Source organism: Lepus europaeus, chromosome X (genome assembly GCF_033115175.1).
Source record: "Lepus europaeus isolate LE1 chromosome X, mLepTim1.pri, whole genome shotgun sequence".
Taxonomy (NCBI): Eukaryota; Metazoa; Chordata; class Mammalia; order Lagomorpha; family Leporidae; genus Lepus; species Lepus europaeus.
In genome coordinates, this window is record NC_084850.1 from 125512191 (window position 1) to 125518219 (window position 6029).

The window sequence follows — 6029 nt, forward strand, 5'->3', positions numbered from 1 at the left end:
TTTTTTATCTTAAGATTTAATTTTATTTATTTGAAAGGCAGAGTTAGAAGGAAGGGGAGAGAGATGATATTCAATCCACTGGTTCATTTCCCAAATGGCTGCAACAGCTGGGGCTGTGCTAGGCTGAATCCAGGAAGCTGGAGCTTCTTACAGGTCTCCCATGTCGGTGCAGGGGCCCCAGCACTTAGGCCATCTTCTTCTTTTCCCAGGAGCATTAGCAGGGAGCTGGATTGGAAGTGGAACAGCCAGTTCTTGAACCGGCATGCATATGGGATGCCAGCATCTCAGTCAGTAGCTTTATCTGCTAAGCCACAACGCTGGCCCCAGTAGCTTTATCTTTCTGATTCTGGGCTCGTTTTCCCTTTCTGGGTTCCATTTTCTTCCATCTTTACTTCCTTTTCTTGTTTTTCTTCCTCCTACCCTTACAGAGAAACTGAAAACATTCATAAAATTCTCATGCATATCCATAATTGTTTGGAAGGGAGTATGTTTTTAAGAGATTCCTGGAGTTCTCATTATTGATTAGCTCTTAAAGAAATGTTGAGGCCGGCGCCGCGGCTCACTAGGCTAATCCTCTGCCTTGCGGCGCCGGCACACCGGGTTCTAGTCCCGGTCGGGGCACCGATCCTGTCCCGGTTGCCCCTCTTCCAGGCCAGCTCTCTGCTGTGGCCAGGGAGTGCAGTGGAGGATGGCCCAAGTGCTTGGGCCCTGCACCCCATGGGAGACCAGGATAAACACCTGGCTCCTGCCATCGGATCAGCGCGGTGCGCCGGCTGCAGCATGCCTACCGCGGCGGCCATTGGAGGGTGAACCAACGGCAAAAGGAAGACCTTTCTCTCTGTCTCTCTTTCACTGTCCACTCTGCATGTCAAAAATTAAAAAAAAAAAGAAATGTTGAAACCTCTGTTTCTCGAGACACTTAACAATGGGGGTGGTTCAGGTATGATGTGGACAAGATAGAGTTAGACTTAAGTTTTCCTGGAAGAAAAGACAATAGCAACAAAATATACTCCATGAACCCAACAGAAGCAAAACTTAAATAGATTTCCTAACAATTTTTAAAAAAGTTTTCTCTCAAATTTACCAACTGGAAATTTGAACTGGGCTTTTCTTTTTAATTAAGGGTTTAGAATAGACGTGGATGCAGGTGGTATTTTGGTTGGTAGTATGTGGTGATAATCATTGTTGCCATAGCTACCCAAAAAGTGTTCAACAGAATATCACTTCATGTTGGAACTTCAAATAAAGGCTGTAAAAGTTCTGTGCTCCTCATATAGATTTAATTTAAAGGGAGAAAAGGCTTCTATATTCAGGCTGGAATCTGTTTCTTAATCTGTCCCAGAAAATATGGCTCAGTGTTCTAAACAGGTCAATACAGGGATAAGTAAATTTCTTTAATAAATGTTAACTGAGTTCAGTTAGCTACTTCCACAGAGTTGGCTTATACTAATTGGATAATAACCTAGCAAAGTGAGATGTAATAGGCCATTTATTATGGTAAACATTTAATGAGGGTTCCGACTTCTGTCTAGTTTCAGGGAAAAGAGCCATATCATTATAAGAATAAGAAGCTCATGCAATGTGCCACTCCATGATTTAGGGGAAAATGCATTTGTAAAAGCCTCAGATACAATAACGTGTAGTTCAAGAAGGCCCCAAAGGCATTTTCTCAAATTTTGTTGCCATTAATCTGCCTTGGGCTAGCCCGGGCTGGGTTCCATGTGGTTAATTCGATGTGAAATGGCAATTCTGCTGCTCAAAATGCATTATATACTGCATCTAAGACAGTGGGGAGTATGATCCTCTGGTCCTCAGACCCAAACCTACTTTTCCGCAAATTAGACTTAGATTTCTTTTCTCCCTACCCATCTGTTTTAATGGATCATTTCCACATCACTTAGATCTTTGGAGTTTGCATTTTCTCATCAGTGAAAGTGAGGCTCTACAACCAGGTCCTCAATACTTAGTATTAGGAAAAGTCTGGTTTCCTCCGAGGAAATTTGGTCAGTGATACAATTCCTTGTTGGGGGCAGAATTATTGAACAACAAGTAAATCTAGAAAGTGAGGTCTGGGTTGCTTTCCATTTCCATGGCATGGGTTTCCAGATTGTCACATGTCCATATAATCTTCACACTTTCTAAACCAACTCAAAACCCTGAGGATTAGTTTTAAAGATGCTTGATTAAGCATCTGAAGATGTACCATCTAAGGGGTTTTAAATGAGGGGCTGGACAGTGATTCCTTGTGCCCTTTGTATTGTGACACCTCACTAGGTTTGCTTAATTTCTCACAGAAACTTTGAAAAGGGGCCGCATGGCGTGTATTCATTTAGTTTGAAATAAAAGTGAGTTTAAAATAAATTTTGGTTTGAAAGGTTCTTAGAATTTTTGAGATCCCTTGTGAGCCCAAGTCATCACCAAAATCATAATTTAACATAATTTGTCTGGAGACTGCAGCAGCAAGACTTGCTGCTGCATTAGTGACCCGTGGCATTTAAGGATGTTGGCTGTGTCAACTAATGTATGACTTGAGTGTTCATGCTCTGGCTGCCCAGTCCCTGCTCAAGTAGAGCAAACAGAGCTGGTTTAGCTGCTGCGCACAAATGGTTATGTGACTCCCTGGAGAGAAGGTTGCCAGCTACTAGGTGACAAGTAGGAAAATCTCTTCATCATTTGCCATGGGTTTATTTACAAGTACATTGCCAAGGCACCTCCATGAGAGGGTCCAGAATTGTGGCATTAGTGGTTCAAGCCCTAAATCTGGTTGACATTCCAGCTGCTTTGCTTCTGAACCAGATCTCTGTTAATGCAACTGGGAAAGCAGCAAATGATGACCCCAGTATTTGAGTCCCTCTCCACCCATATAGAGAATCAGATGAAGTTTATGGTTACTGGCTTCAGACTGGCCCAGCCCAAGCCATTGTAGCCATCTGTGGAGTCAACTGGTAGATGGAAGATCCATCCCTCTATCTCTTCTCTCTTCCTCCAACCCCCTCCTTGGATTGTCACTCTGCCTTTCAAAAAAAAAAAATAGATAAATCTTGGGGCCGGCACTGTGGTGTAGTGGGCAAAGCCACCTGCAATGCTGGCATCCAATATGGGTGCTGGTTTGAATCCTGGTTGCTCCACTTTAACCCAGCTCTCTGCTATGGCCTGGGAAAACAGTGGAATGGCCCAACTCCTTGGGCTCTTGTACCCACGGGGGAGACCTGAAAGAAGCTCCTGGCTTCAGATCAGCCCAGTTTCATCCACTGAGTCCATCTGGGGAGTGAACTAGCAGATGGAAGACCTCTCTCTCTCTCTCTCTCTCTCTCTCTCTCTCTCTCTGCCTCTGCCTCTGCCTCTGCCTCTGCCTCTGCCTCTCTGTAAATCTGCCTTTCAAATAAATAAATAAATTCTAAAAAAGATAAATTTTAAAAACAAGTTAATTAAAATGAAATTTAAAGATAACTATTTTAGTGCAACAATTGAGATCCTTATATATGAAGAGGTCTTTAAAAAGTTCACATGAAAATTCATAGACAAAGGAATCAAACAAAAAGACAAGGAGTATTTCAGCAGCTCTAGAGTGTTTGCTGAAGGCCACAGAGTTGTGCCCATGCTGAGAGTTAGGTACCTTTATCTTCTGCCCTGTGACTTACAAATGGCCCCTTGTTCAGCATTTGAAACCTTCTCAAGTGGGCCCCTTGGAGCAGATGTTAGCAACCCAGTCTATCTTAGAGTCTTAAGAGAGGCACTTCTCAGAAAGTGGTTCCCAGGCACAGCAGCATCAGCATCACTGAGAAACTCTAAGAGATGCAAATTCTCAGGCCCCACCCACTCAGCCTCCTAGAAGCAGAGACTCTGGGACCTGCTTTAAGAAGATCCTCTACAGGGGCTGGCGCTGTGGGAAAGAAGGTTAAGCCTCCACCTGCAGCATCAGCATCCCATATGGGTGCCAGTTTGTAGTCCCACTGCTCCGCTTTTGATCCAGTTCCCTGCTGATGAGCCTGGGATAGTAGTGGAAAGATGGCCCAAGTGCCTGGGCTCGAGCACCCACACAGAAGAAGTATCTAGTACCTGGCTTTGGCCTGGTCTAGCCCCGGCCATTTGGGGAGTGAACCACTGGGTAGATTTCTCTCTCTCCCCCCTTTCTCTCCTCCTCCTGTCTCCCCCTTTCAATATCTCTGCCTTTCAAATCGTTTTTTTTAAAGACCCCCACAGAATTCTCATGCATCATCAAGTATGGAAACCATTGTTGCAGAGTTATAGGTCTATAAATGCCTGGAAATGCTAGACAGTTTTTGTGTGTGCTTTTTCCCCTGGAGAGAGGATTGTTCTTAAAAACAAAACAAAACTTAACGTGATGCTTAAGCTGCCTTCCCCTTCAAATTTAAAATGCTCCTTATATTCTACACTATGTTGAGCAAAGCTCTTTGTGAAAGTGAAATGTTTGTAGCTTCTTGAACAAATTAATGGAAAAATACATGTTGTGAGGAGAATCATTCGTGGATTTAAATCATTTTTGTACCAAAATAAACTTCCTTTTAGTTCCATTTTTCCATGAACTTTTTGAAGTTCCATTATTTTTTTTTAAAGATTTATTTTATTCATTTGAAAATCAGAGTTCGATACTTCTTCCATTTGTTGGTTCACTCCCCAAATGGTCACAACAGCCAGGGCTGGGCCAAGCCCAAGCCAGGAGCCAGGAGCCAGGAGCTTCTTCCAGGTTTCCCACGTGGGTGGCAGGGCCCCAAGGACTTGGGCCATCCTCTGCTGCTTTCTCAGTCAGATTAGCAGAGAACTGGATCAGAACTAGAGCAGCTGGGACATGAACTGGCAACCCTACAGGTTGCCAGCATTACAAGCTGTGGCCTTATCCACTACGCCACAGTGCTGCCCCCTCCTTCTTGCCATTTTTTTTTTGTGCTTTGCATGTTTAGGTGTCAGAACCAGCCCAGTGTTACCTGAGGGACCAGGTGAAATCAAATTGCGAGCCAGCTAAGTTTGGGGCCTGATCTTCTACCCTCCTGTTTAAAGAATTTGACCTGATTTCCATTCCCTAAAAAAACTGTTAGAACCTGGTGATTAAAAAATTAAAAAAAAAAAAAGTTGTACTACCAGGTCAAGGTGTGCAGATGCATAACCTAGGGAGTGGAATAGAACAAGTTTCAAGCAAGGAACAAACGTCCTTTGCCTCTGGATCTTATCTAAAGGAGACAGACATTAGAGTATCTAAGCAGGAAATCAGGTCTTACCTACCTGGCACACTGTAGTATGTGGCTTGGGTAGATGGGGATTTCCTCAGTGTAATTAGTTAACATCTATTAAGCAAGGCCATTTATTAAGTCTGTAGCCTGTGGGACCTTAATACTTTGTAATTCATGATGACAGAAAAGGCAGCATCTTTTTCAGTTGATGCAGTCTTTGGGTAAGACACTGTTCTATTGACTCCATGGTAGTGTGAAGTTTTTGTTTCCAGGGATATAATGACTAATACTGACTTCTCAGAGTTTTCAATTTGGAGAGCAATTGGGTACACTCTTGAGGGTCAAGGAGCTGTTGAAATGGTGACTTACCCATTTTAACATTAATCCCAGCCCTGTAGGGCTCCAAATCTTCAAATGAGTACCTAATCAGTATGTAAGGTATTAGCACTGGTTTCTGAATGTGAGCAAGAAAGAAAGATACGGCCAAGCAGAATAAATGATTGTATTTACTTTTCCCCCAATCCATCTAATAATGGAATAGCTAACAAATGGCCAGAATCACTTGAGAAGTTGCTGCTTAGTGATGATTGTATGCCAAGCACTACACTCAGTTCTAGACATTTCGTAGTAAATTTCACATCCACTCCCCAAATTAGATACATTGTTATTAACAGTTTACTAATGGAGACACTGTAACTTTAAACTGTCTTACACTGCTAATTTGTCAGTATAAGCCAATAGCTGTAAAGGATAACTCCAGTACGGTTGTGATTTTTAAAGTATTTCTTGCTCAAAAGAAGTAACCTACTTCCATGCAAGTTGACATGCGTGGGGGAAAGG